This window comes from Ursus maritimus, unplaced genomic scaffold, assembly GCF_017311325.1.
Source record: "Ursus maritimus isolate PB19 unplaced genomic scaffold, ASM1731132v1 scaffold_23, whole genome shotgun sequence".
Lineage (NCBI taxonomy): Eukaryota > Metazoa > Chordata > Mammalia > Carnivora > Ursidae > Ursus > Ursus maritimus.
In genome coordinates this window covers 29,655,349-29,669,059 of record NW_024424786.1, presented here as the reverse complement: position 1 = coordinate 29,669,059, position 13,711 = coordinate 29,655,349, and the positions used below count along the sequence as shown (strand labels likewise).

At 36.6% G+C, this 13,711-nt stretch overlaps 1 protein-coding gene across 7 annotated transcripts in view; it reads left to right on the top strand.

Moving 5' to 3' along the window:
• The window catches only part of PHF21A (PHD finger protein 21A), a 188,738-nt gene that overhangs the window by 15,650 nt on the left and 159,377 nt on the right, over window positions 1–13,711 (top strand). For 4 of the 7 annotated variants that reach the window (XM_040639009.1, XM_040639010.1, XM_008701041.2 and 1 more), the window contains 2 exons: window positions 12,162–12,202; window positions 13,570–13,681. The gene's annotated coding sequence lies outside the window, so the exon portion shown is untranslated. The remainder of the gene's footprint in view (window positions 1–12,161; window positions 12,203–13,569; window positions 13,682–13,711) is intronic. The other 3 variants (XM_040639004.1, XM_040639008.1, XM_040639006.1) reach the window with 1 other exon arrangement.

Here is a 13,711-nt window from a genome sequence, read left to right as displayed (position 1 = left end):
TTTTTTTTTTTTTTAAGATTTTATTTATTTATTTGACAGAGAGAGAGACAGCCAGCGAGAGAGGGAATACAAGCAGGGGGAGTGGGAGAGGAAGAAGCAGGCTCACAGCATAGGAGCCTGATGTGGGGCTCGATCCCAGAACACCGGGATCACATCCTGAGCCGAAGGCAGACTTAACGACTGAGCCACCCAGGCGCCCCTACAGTAGGTCACTTAGCATGGAGTCAGTAGTAGACTGGGCATTATAACTCAAAAGTGTAAAATCCTAATCAGCTGGTCAGTCCCTAGGGTCAGCTGCTCAGAACAAAGTGTGTGCTTAACCCCTGAGAATACATGCTTGAGTAGAATAACTAGTAGAAACAATTGTAGAGGCACACAAATGCTTTCTAGTAACGATGGACATCATTTATTTGCCTTCTGATTTTGGGCATTTTGCCTTTGTGAAATTTCCTCTCATCTGGTGCCTGGTCTTTTCTTATGGCAATTGTTATTTTCTTTCTATATTTAATTGCCGTATGTTACCTGTAGTGAGCCTAGAAACTGGGCCTGAGAATAAGTTGATTATGAGAAAAGTCACTGTTTAAGTTTCTGCCTTACAGTGATCTCAGACTTAAGATATTTTTGATAAAGTATTTGAGTTTTTAGTATGTCCATTAGTATGCGTGTGTGTGTGTGTGTGTGTGTAGGTATCTATCTGGTAAGTGAAATCAGTAATTGAGGGAGGGGGAATGATCATTAAGTGTGACATAGAATTAATTTTATTCATTCACTACCAATTTGAATCTGAAACTTTTTTGATCTTTGATCTGTATAGTTTTTTCCCTAGGATTCAGCAAATGTATTTGCAGTAGCTTACCACAACACCCTGAATATGGCATGTGTTACCACTGATGAGCATTTGAGTTAAAGTAGAATAATAGCTTCCATTAACTTTTTGTTCTTACTTACCCAACTGTACCAGTTCATAAAGGCCTAGGAGGTGGATAGGAGCATTTCCCAGATTTATTTTGTCTGTGTTCCTAAAACAACGTTTCTGCTTTCTGAGCAGAAATTCCAGCAAATTTGTTTTGATAACGTGCTTGTATTTTATCTCAACAAATATTTTAAAAATTGAACAGTTTTATAGCAGGCTGTATAGTTTTGTTTTGTTTTCTTTTCAGTAGGCTCCATGTGGGGCTTGAACTCAAAACCCTGAGATCAAGACCTGAGCTGAGACCAACAGTTGGGTGCTTAACCGACTGAGCCACCCAGGCGCCCCGGTATAGTTTTCTCTCAGTTGAAAAAATTGTAATGTTACTTTACAATTGCTGGAGTGGTCAGTAAGTGAAGCTTTGTAGTTTTAGAATTAGCATAGTGTATGCACAGTATTAAGTTTTCTTTATGCAGGGCTTATAAAAAAGTTGCTTCTCTTGGGTAAATGGAATTGTAGAAAGTTCAAAAGTGTATTTCATTTCAATAAATACAGGAGTTAGAAATAGACCCTATGAGGGGCGCCTGGGTGGCGCAGTCGTTAAAGCGTCTGCCTTCGGCTCAGGGCGTGATCCTGGTGTTCCGGGATTGAGTCCCACATCAGGCTCCTCCACTGTGAGCCTGCTTCTTCCTCTCCCACTCCCCTGCTTGTGTTCCCTCTCTCGCTGGCTGTCTCTCTGTCACATAAATAAATAAAATCTTAAAAAAAAAAAAAAAAAAAAAAAGAAATAGACCCTATGAGGTCTTTCAGGTTGATTTAAAGAGTTGTACAATTTTAAAAATCAGTCTGTCTCTGACCAATTTGTAAAAGTTGGGCCATTCATGTCAGGGCTGAACTCCTACTAGACTTACGCGGGAACCTGTCTGGTTCAGCGGTACATCAGCTGCTTCCCAGAGAGATTCACATCAATTGCACATACTCCCTCCATTGCCTTTCCTCTCCCCTGTCCTTTACTATCTCTTTGCCATCTCTTCTCTGTGGATGCTGTCCCGTCTGCTGTGCGTCACTCCCTCTAAAGCCACCACCGTCTTATTCTATCTCTCTTAAAAACAAAACACTATTGTAATTATTAGTTTTTAAACAGAGCTATTATCAAGACCTTAAGGCTTTAACAGTTTGTGGATCTCCTTGTTTTGGGCCCTCAGCCAGGCGTTGGATAATAGATAGCTTAAAATCACTTGCAAAGTAACTGAGGATTTGTGAAACATTTTATATCTGGATTAAGGAAGAGAACAGAAAAAGACCTTTTTACCTCAGAAGTTGCTGTATTTTCTGGTAGGGTGTGAGGTGGGGGCATAGTGGGGAGAGGGGAGCCTTGTTACTTATACTAAAATAAGGGAAATAGGAAGCATTCATTGGTTAGATGGTTCTCTGTACTCCTGTGGACCTAACTAGAAAAGGAGTTGGAAATTCTGGTGTTGCTGATTCTAAAAGTATTCTGATTTAGTAATAGGGAAGACTAGCAGAATTTCTTTCTTTAGTTTGTAAAATGCAAAATACTGCTGTAATGCCTTCTTTTTAGGCATTGATTGCATTTCATTAATTGGTAGTTACAAATTAGCAGATCTTTTCCTTTCCAGATTTCTCCTAGTGGGTTTGAACTGTTAACTGATTTGTTTTGGTAAGCAAAGTAAAACTTGGGAATTAGTTGTGGTTTAATGTTAAATTAATGGCTGTATTGAATTTAAATTCAGTAGCTTCTAAGATCTACACAAGGCATTTCATTTATTATATAATTATACATTTTACTGAAAAACATATTTGAGACAAGAATTTTAACTTTATAGGATTTTTAAAAACTTCTTTTTATGGAAATTTAAAAACATATGCAAAAGCAGAATGAATAATATTAGCAAACGCCACATCCCTCTTAACCCAACTTCAAGTTACCATTTTGCCAATGTTTACAGTGCGTGAAACATACAAGAAAGTACTTTTATGTTTTTAAAACATGCAGTACAAATAGATCAGTTGATACACTCAAAGGAAAAAAACAAGCGTGAGAATGTTAACTCTTTTAATACATTGTAAATTTAATCCTGGTGATCACCCTTTAGGATAATACTGCTTTCGTTTGTCTTTTAACTTATTGATGGTGTCTGAGCCACTACTAACTTAATGGAGAACCACGTCTGCTGGAAAGTTTTTTGTTTTCTTACCCCTTCTGTCTTCAGAAACTTACGATTATTAGTTTTTTGAATTTACTATCCTTCTTAGTTGCATTTTATTTTATGTACACTTGCCTATCAGCAACTTCTGTATGAGCCACCAGTAATGGTCTTTGCTAGAGTCTGTAAGGGCAACTTAACATTGGAAATTCTTAAATCTCGTTCTGCATTTTCTCCTTTGAATGTTCTATTTCTGTTTCACCTATGTGCATATACCAGTTGACTAAGGAATACATGTTATAACTTGTAAAGTAGTTTGTTCAGGAGGGAATTTTGACTATCTGCTATCCCTGCATGTGATAACAGTGATGAGGAACTTAAGTTATTTGCTTCGCTGTTCACTCCTCTTTGGAGGAGTAGTAAGTCGTGTATGTGCCTGCAGTTGTAGGGCCTGTTCATTTCTAGTCACTACAAGGTGATGGTAGCCTTATCTCTGAATTTCCTTGCTTTTATTAGTTTAAATTAGACCCATAGGGGTAATTATTCCACCCTAATGCATGAGGAAGCATAGTCATTGGGTGTTGTGCATCTAAACCCCCATGAAGTGCATTGAAAAGGTGTCTTTAATGTTATGATGCTGTTTGGCATATTTAGTTTAGTGCAAGGAGTGTACTTGTTTAACAGGACCGCTAATAAGCTTCCCATACACCAAAGATATATTCTAAAAAATTATACTTAAGATGACTTTGTAGTATTCCCCAGTAGAGTTCATCTAGAGCAGCAAAATCTTTCTAAAATAAAACTTATTCCTTTAACCGGTATTCATTTAAGTGGGTTTCTCTGTACTTGGTTTCCATGGAAATAGCGAATAGCTAACGTTATTTATAAGGTGGAAGTAAAATAGGGTGCCTAATGGGACCCCATGCTGCTCTGATGAAGAGACTTAGGAAAAAAATCCATGCTCATGGGATTTTTTTTTTTTTAACAAGGTTAATGGAAGCCCTGATTTCAGTCTTCTGTAACAGAACATATTTTTGGTTTTAAAGGCTAACATTAATATCAAGCAAACTTCTTCTTCTTCTTCTTTTTTTTTTTTTTTGGTGTATATTGCTTTCACTTTCAACTTTTAGGACCACTTACTTATCAGCATGATTGAGGCTTTATGCTTCAGACTCGTGTTTCTTTGTGGTTTTTGTTTCAAAAGTTAAAATCCCCAGCATATTGTAGCTTTTTCAATTTCTCGTTGACATTTCAAAGTACAGATACAAAGCTAAATGTTCATTAATGATAGCAGCAATGATAAAAAATCAATATGTTGGACTACATAGTTTTGTGTTTTGTTTTTACTGTGAATGTTACGGAACCATGTTTAGTTTCCAGGCCTTAAGTCAGGGTTCTTCTTTATTTTGTGTTGTGGAGCTAAACCAGTGTAGAGAGAAGAGATTCTAATTTTCTCTTGGGGTTAGAAACGGGGGAAATCTTAATTTCTCTTTCTTTTTTTTTTAAAAAAGAATTGTTGCCAAAGCATTTTAATTGAAATAAATGTTAATTCTTCTAGTCTTTGAATGTGGATTTGGAGTAAACCTTGGCTTTTTCCTCATTTCTTCGGTAAGGCCTACTCTTAGTTTTCTAGGCCTACAGCAAAGCCTTGCATTTCTTAAGCCCCTTGAAGTGAAAGAATATCATTCCCTTTGTGTTTGTGTTTGTGATGGGTGTGTGTGTGTGTGTGTGTGTGTCTCACTAATTTTTCTATAGCCTGAAAGGCATCTGCTCATTTTCCAGCCTGGTGAGTGCAGCAGTGCTATATTGAGAAGTGAGGCAGTATGGAACACAATAAGGTGCTATAATTTTTATTTAGTTAGTTTTGGTCGTCCTTGGCAGCTTGTGATTGTTATCCGTTTGTCTGGAAGTACTCTGTGATTATTCCTGGCTATCAGTGCAGCAGGAGTTTTCTTCTGTGTTTTAAAAGCAAGGGTTGTAGTGTACTTAGGGCTCCATCAGGGGAGGAGTTTTTGTTTTGTTTTTTGTGTGTGTGTGTGTGTGTGTGTGTGTTTCTTTGGACAAGCTTTGGGCTATCCTTGGGTTTACTGTGCTCTAATTTTTAAAAATTTGATTCACTTAATCTTGTTGAATTTTTGTGTGAGGTATTTTATCTCCAGCAATTCACTAGTTTCTTTGTGCGTAGTGGTTGGTGCTATTTTACAAAATTTCCTCAGTGTGTCATTTGTTTTTAGCTTAGCTTTTTCTTGTATATTTTTAAAATCGGGTGTTTACCGGTGACCTTCCTTAGTGACTTTTATTTGAATTATCTTTGTGCTTTAGAGACATAGGAATTTGGGTCTATTATCCCATTTCTGAGAGAACAAGTCCCAGTAGTTGCAGTTAGTGCAGTAGAAAGGGTTTTCGCAGATACAGTGCTGGGCATTGATTCTCCTCCTTGGTGCTTATGGTTTACACCCAGAACTCCCATTAGTTTTAATAGGAGACACTTGCTTAAATCCCTATACGCCAGGATAAACCCAAACTCTTTTGTAATGCTTTGTAGATACCTGAGTTGTTTTTTTCTTGTTGATGGCAAGAGTTTTGGTCCTGAGGTTAGCTGATTATTAAGATAAGAGTTTGAGTTATCATGGGATATGGGGTGATTTACTAAGCCTGATCTGTAATTAAGAAGTTTACGTTATGATTAGACTCAGAAAACATTTACAGCTTTGTGAGCTGTGGAAGCTTGTGAATAAGGATTTTTGTACTTTATAGCATGATGAAGCAAGATTTCTTCTTTCCGTTTATTTCTCCTAATACTTCTCAACTATAAAATAAATGATTTTACAAGTTATTATACATATTGCAAGAGGACTTGGTAAAAATTATTTTTTTATTTGTAAGCCTTCCCACAATTATTCTCTGGCCTCTTAAGTCTTTTGTCAGCTAATGTTGCTCACATTTTCAAATATAATGTGCACTTTCTTAGAGCTTTGGACATTGCAATCATGGGTCAAGTGTTAGAATATCACTGTTTACTGTGCCTATCTGTGAATTGTGGATTTTTATCACTTTTATTTATGCACAGTCTAACGGAAGGATTCCTAGATTGAAAGCAGTAAATCTGGGTTTTAGGCTGGGCTTTGCCGCTTACTATCTTTGTAGCTTTTGGCTAGTCGTGTAGGCTTCTTGGATCGCTGTTCCCCTGTGGAATGAAGGAATGGATTCGGTTCTCTGGGGTGTCCATTCTAGCTGTAGGCTATTTGAAGGCCTACTTTCCTAGGTACTGAAGGAAATAGAGGACTGTAAGGCAATGATTCCTAATCCCTATCCATCAGAATCTTTTGGGGGGGGGTGTTAAAAAATACAGATATTTGGTCTCTAAATCAGACGTCATGAATTCAGAATCATTAAGGGTAGGTCCTCTGAATTTTTGTATTTTTTTTAAGTTTTAGAGTTATCCTGATACAGGTTTGAGAACTACTTGTGCAAGGCATTTCTACTCGTGTGTGTGTGTGTGTGTGTGTGTGTAGTCAGGGAGATAAGACATATAAGTTACAATGTGGGACAGTATGTGGTTAAATTTTAGGATGAATGTGAGAGATGATAAACTATGTGAGAATTCGAAGAAAGGAGGAGGTGGGAGTTGGGATGATTAGGGAAGGTCTCCCATTTATCACTGAATCTTTATCTGGACCCAAATGACTGGCTGAGATTTGGCCAGGTGGAGAGACAGTAAAAAGGGTATTGTTGGCATAAGAAAGAACATCCCCACAGTAAGTTTGGGGAGAAGAACAATTCTGAGGACAATTGTAGTCTTTATTTTAGTATTCTCCTGTTGCAACTGCTGTAGATTTCCTAAACATTTTGAGGGAGTGAACCATGAAGATATTTTATGGAAGAGAGTGTTCCAGTCAGAGGGAAAAGCAAATAGAAGAGCGCTGAGAAGGGAACTTGTTTTGAGTTTTGAAATATAAAAAAAGAGGTCAATATGGCTGGAGCAGATTAAGCAATGGGTAGAGGGGAGGAGATGAGGTCTGAGAGGAGCAGAGGCCCAAATCACTTAGAGTCTCATGGGCCATTTTAAAGGACTTCAGCTTTTTTTTCTGAGTATGATGGGAAACCATTGGAGGATTTTGAATAGAGGAGTAACTGGATCTGTCTTGGATTTTGAAAAGGTACTCTGGCTACGGAGAGAATAGACTGTAGCAAGACAAAGATGGAAAGGAGGGAGGGCAGTTTGGAGGCTATTATAATAATCTAAGTGAACGATGGTAGTGGATTGGACCAAGGAGATTGTAGTGGAGTTGACACAAGTGGTCAAAGTCTATGTATTTTGAAGGTGGAGGCGATGTGGTTGGCTATTGGATTAGATATAGGGTGTGGAAAGAAGAGGGAAAGAGGAGTCAAGCATGACTTTAAGGTTTTGGCCTGAAGGGATAGAGTTACCACCGACTGAAGTGGGGATGACTCTGAAGAGGAGATTGGGGGATAGGTAGTCAAGAGTTTACTTTTGAACTTGTTGAGCTTGAGAAACCTATTTGACAAGTGTTGAGTGGGCAGTTGGGTATATGAGTTTGGAATTCAGGGGAAAGATCTGAGCTGGAGATAAAAATTTGGGAGTCACCAGTGTACAGATCCTTTTATAGCTATGAGAGTGGGTGAGATTACCTAATGGGAAGAGCTCTAAGAACTGAGCCCTGGGGCAGTTCAACATTTTGAGGTCTTGAGAGATGAGAAGAAACCAGCCTAAGAAATCCAGAACAGTGGCCAGAGAGATTAGGAGGAAAATCAAGATTGGGTGGTGTCCCGGGAGTCAGGAGAGAAAGGGTTTCAAGAAGGAAGGAATGATCCACAGGGTCAAATACAACTGATCAAACATGGAAGTGAGGGCTGAGACTTGTCTATTGGCCTTAGCAACAGGGAGGTCATTGGTGAGCTTAAGAATAGAAGGAGGCCAAAGCCCCGATGGAGTGAGTCCAGTAGAGGATGGGGAGAAGGAACTAGGGACAGTGAGATGGTTAACTCTTTCAGGGAGTTTTCCTGTAAACGGGAGCATTGACATGGGACAGTAACTAGAGAAGGATAGGGAATCAAAGGAGGCTTTTTTTTTTTTTTTTAAAAGATGGAAGAAACAAGGTGCCTGGGTGGCTCCATTCGATGGAGTGTGCAACTCCAGATCTTGAGGTTGTGAGTTTGAGCCTCGTGTTGGGTGTAGCGATTACTTAAAAAAAAATCTTTAAAAAAAAAAAAAAAGATGGAAGAAACAAAATGATCCAGTAGTGAGGGGAAAATTGATACTTTTTGAACTGAGGGAAGAGGTGCTAGAGGGATGTCCATGAGAGGGTGACACTAAGAGGGATGGGGGACACAGGGATGATTATGATATTGGGACGTAAAGGACTAAGTCGCATTAAACAGGATTCTGCTTTTTCTTCTGAGCACTTATTTGCATTTAAATTTATTTCATACTTATTATGCTTTCTGTTAGAAGTTAGGAAGGGCAGATAAAAAGCAGTAAAACTTACTGTATATAAAATTAGTGTATCGGCTTGGTGTAGTAGAAGAGAAGAGATTGAATCTTCTGCGTAAGGTGACATTTTAAAGTGTCTTTGAATGACAATTATCTGTGCTATTCTAGTCCCTTATCAAAATTTATGATTGAGCACAGACTATAAACTTAATTGTTCGAATTTGTAGTGGGATGAATTTTAGCCTAATTTAAAATATGATCTAATGTTCAACCTTTTCTCTGCAAAATTTGTTTATTATTTAATATATGTTCTTCATATACAAAGGTTTTAGATATTTTACAAAAGGTACTTAAGTTGTTATTAATCACCTTTGATTTATTGGTGGTATTTTAAATTTTACAATCATATTAGAAATCTGAGTGATTCACTTCTTTACCAGCTCTAATTAAAGCAGCTACCTGTGAAGTTCTGAAGAGGTGAAGCATCTTCAGTTTGCAAAAAACCATGGGAAGTTATGTTAGTAAGATAATATTTATCTCTAAAAGCAAAAATAATTTCATTTAGTCCAACTTATGTGTTTTGAGTGCATTTTAAAGAATAAATCTATATTTGAAAAATTTCAGCAAATATGGTTAAAAATTTTAATTATCTTAGCTATTAGCATGTGAGAAACAAATTAAGTGGACTTTCAGTCACCTTAACATGAGGAAATCAAACTTGCATTTCAGACTTAAATACATTTTGCATACAGGTAGTGTTAAAATGCACATTTATGTATAGATCTTTTTTGCTCACTCTTACCAAATTATAGAAATAAAATATTTTTTTAAATCAGTTTTCAAATGGTAGTCGATTAATAATAGTCTTCAGAAGAAACACTTTAGTAGTTGTGATGCACAGTGTTTAAAAATCACTAGTCTAAAAATAATTGACTCTTTTTTGGTATCTGAACTTCTTTGCAAATCTTATTAAATGTGTGGGTCCTCTTCCCAGAATTCTTACACATACAGAACTTAGCATATAGTATTGTAGGGTTGGCAAACTCGTCTGAGGCCCATTCATGAGGATCCCTTAGGCATGAAGGATCTCAAGTTTTTGAAACCTGCCCTGTATAGCTTACTTATAGTAATTTTTCTTTAAAACTTTATATGGAGACTTTTCCAAAAATATTTTGCCAGTATTTACTGTAGTTTGTTTCTTAGAAGTGTTACTGCTGCCACATGGTTAAGAGGCGGTGCGGTCTAGTGGAAAGACCAGCTCAATCAAAGGAATCTCAGGGTCTGTAAGCTTTTCTCCAGCTTCACAACCAATTGGTGTGTGACCTTCGAGGAAGTCACTTAACCTCTCAGGCTTTGATTTCCTATGTTATATCTACAGTCCCCTGCAAGCAGTTTTATGAGTAGTTTTATGATATCATGGTTTCATGATATCATGGTAAAATTCTTTATCAATTTGGGATTAACTCTGTTATTGATTTTTGGAGAAAATGCCCTAGAGATAAGGTGAACGTCCATTGTGTCTTCATACTGAATATGACTTTTCGGAAGAGTTAATGTGACTCTACTTTCTCAAATGCCATATAAGTAAAAGTAAAAATCCCAATTCTATCCTGATCACTTTGAATTTCAACATATTTCATATGTTCTAGTTATAAACCATTGTTATTCTATGTGTTGGAATTGTCATCTCCAATTCTGTGGCTTGTTTTTTTCATTCTCTTAACGGTGTTTTTTTGATGAACAGAAGTTCTTAATGTAGTACAATACATCAGTCTTTTCCTTTTCATTATATTTTAAAATGGCAGTATCTTCCTCTCTCATCTACCGATTTTATCCAAAGTCATTCATTTAACAAATAATGCTGTGGGGGATTGATGCATAGGAATTATCACCAGCATGAAAAAGCTAACAAGAAATGTCTCATAGGGAAAATAAGTCATCAACAGAGTTAAGGGTCCACTTAGTCAATTCATTCATTTAACAAATATTTACTGGACATTTACTATGTGCCTGGTACTGAGTGGTGCAGAATCCTGTAGGTACTATCTGTAATGTTAAGAATTTACTTTTTAAAAATTAAGATATTATTGACCTATGATATAACATTAGTTTTAGGTATATAGCATGATGATTCGATATATGTATGTATTGCAAAATGATTACCACAGTACGTTTAGTAAACATACTTCACCACGCGTAGTTACAATTTTTTTTTCCTTCTGAGAATCCACTTTTAAATAACCACATCATTATACAGACCTTTGCATGATTTTTCTTTTGGTTGGAAGTTACTCTAATCTTGGTGATTAAAATAGCCATTTATATGGACTTGAGAACTTTCAGAATTACGGCTGCTAAAGAAAAGGCAGGATAAAACAGCAAATTGAATTTCTTTTGGAAATGAATGTTGACTGCATGAACTGGGGCCCTTTTAAATTATTTTCCTGCATGTTTGGTATGACTGTACTTGATTAAATAAAAATTTATTATCTGGATGGCATGAAGATTCTTTAAAAAATCCCTCGAAATGAGAACACTATTGAAGTAACATCAGTCAACAAACATACTATGTTTAAAACATAAGGAAATTTTAGAGCATGGTATGTGGAGTTTAAATAATTTAATAGTAAAATATGAGGAGAAGAGTTTCAATTTTTGTTTCCTAATGTTTTTTAAGTGAAAAAGAAGCTTGGGGTGGGGAAGAGTTAAAAATAAACAATGTGGGGGTGTCTGGTTGGCTCAGTCGGTAGAGCATGTGACTCTTGCTCTCAGGGTCTTGACTTTGAGCCCCATGTTGGGTGTAGAGATTACTTAAAAATAAAATCTTAAAAAAAAAAAACCAAACCAAAACCCCAAAAACCCCCAAAACAAACCAGTGTAGCCTGGCTTGAGTTATCTAACTTTGAAGTCAACTTAATGGAGTTTAGTGAATCTTAAAAAATGCAGTTGATAACAGCATCATGGAACATTAGATCGAGATCCCAAAACCCTAATTTTCTTTCCGGCTCTATCACTGATGAAATATGTGGCAGAGAGAAAGGCACCTTTGTGTTATGTAGCTTACAGTTTGAAGTGGTGAGACTTGAAGAATGTAAATGAAAAGTTTAACTGAAATTACGATGATACATATAAAATGCTGTGAATTTTAAAGCCTTGTATCAGACAAGTCCATTTCAAGATTAATTGAAAAAAGGCCTTTTAAACAGACCAGACTAAGGGTCAGCGATGTAACCTTAATTGGTTAGTATCAAGCAATGAACACTGAAGTCCATTTGTTGGGGATGAGTCTGTATTTGTGTGTTACTTAGATGAGGTACGTTTTATTTTTGTGTCTTTTAGGAAAGGGAAACTGTCAACTACTTACTTTTTCCTTGTCTTGGAAAAACTGTGGAAAAGTGAAAAATGGAAAATTAGAAATTTAACTGCCTTTGAATTTTTTCCTTGCTGTGAAAACAACCTCTTTTCCCTTTTTTGGGGTGGGGTGGGGTGGTGGTTAAAGTTTTGGAGATTTTTGTGTGTTTTGTTTCTTCTTAAAGTCAGATAGAAATCTTTAAGTCTTCAGCTTTTGATGACATGTCATAAATCTGTGTTTGTAGTCTAATTCCATTTTCCCCTTCTTCTGCTGTAGGGAGCAAGAGAGCTGAAGGAGAGCCCGTTTCCCCAAAATTGGTAAGTACTTTCACGAAGCAGGCGTAGTATGCCTGATGCTAGTTGGGTAATAATTCAAATGTTCAGTGATTTTTTTTTTCCCAAAAAAGCTCTCTCCCAGAAATGAGGCTTTACTGTTTGCACTGAGTGAAAGTGAATTTTTGTCTAATTTCACGTAGCTGTATCTCAAATGCGTTTGTGTTTCTAATAATACTGCTGGGCTTGCATGTTCCTATGTTTGATAACCTGTTAAAATGTAAAGGTCCCCTTTGCCAAAAATGTCCTTAATGCAGTGGTTAGAGCTGAAAATTCTAAAGTCAGGAATTTCAAAAGTTCAGGTTCCTATGGTGTTTTGTATTACTTAATATGCTGTTAAATTTGATGGCCTTAGTATATGTGCAGAATGGCTAGGTTAATGTAACTATGGGAACCTTGACTTTGAAATTTGGGACTCTTAAGCATTTATATCCTTAAATTTAATGCTGGATTGGCTTCATGTCTGATATTACATTTTTAGTGTGTGTTGTTTGTATAATTCTAAAAGAGGAAAAAATAAGAGAGAGAGTGAAATGTAGCAGTGTGGGGGCATATAGACGAACATATTTTTTTCCTAACATCTACTTTAGTATCTACTCTAACAGCTTATAAATTGTCACACTTAATCATTTTTTTGAATGTGTAATTCAAGATTGCAGATTGCACGGGGCAGTCTAGTGACTAAGGATCAAACAAATACTAACCTTATTTGGAGAGCATGTATTATGATAAAAAAATTAAACCAGAGGGCTGGAATAGGATCGTTCCCTAATACAAGGCTACTTAGTTTTGTTTTTGTTTTTGTTTTTTAAATTCTCTCTCTCAAATTTTAATTAATATAGTGGCTGGAGTAGATATTTGGTTAAGGCTTCTTTTTGATAATTCACTGTCCTTGAGGTGTCTCTCTTATCTTTTAGGGATTGAGCTTTGAACATGAAAGGGAGGCATTTGAACCAGTTAACCTTGCATTTTACTACCTTTTTATTCTACTTGCCTTTCTTTCATGGAACCTTTTTAAATAAATAATCAAGACCCTATAGCCCTTTTCTTTGAGATGTGATAGAATCACAGAATCTTAGAGAAGGGACCTTAAGGGCTTTCTCTTCCAGCCTTTTACCAGTGTGCAATTTCTTCTCCTGTATCCCTGACAGATTATTATTCAGGTACACATTGAATACTACATTTAAAAAAAATGTAGCTCATTATTTTCTGTAATGTATTCTGAGGAATTCTAGTTCCACAGAAATGAGTAAATATTATTGAGGTGGGGTGGGGGTGGGAAAAATGTTCTGTGGTCAAATAATTTGGGAAATGCTGCGTTAAACAAAGTTAAACAGGTTTCTTTACTGCAGGACTTCTCAGAACCTTTAATATGCTAATGTGCATTGTGAATCTCCAAGAGGGGGATATGATATGCAGCATTCTTGAATACTTCTAATGACAGGGAGCCCACTACCTCATAAGGTAACCCATTCCTTTTTTGTACAGCTCTAA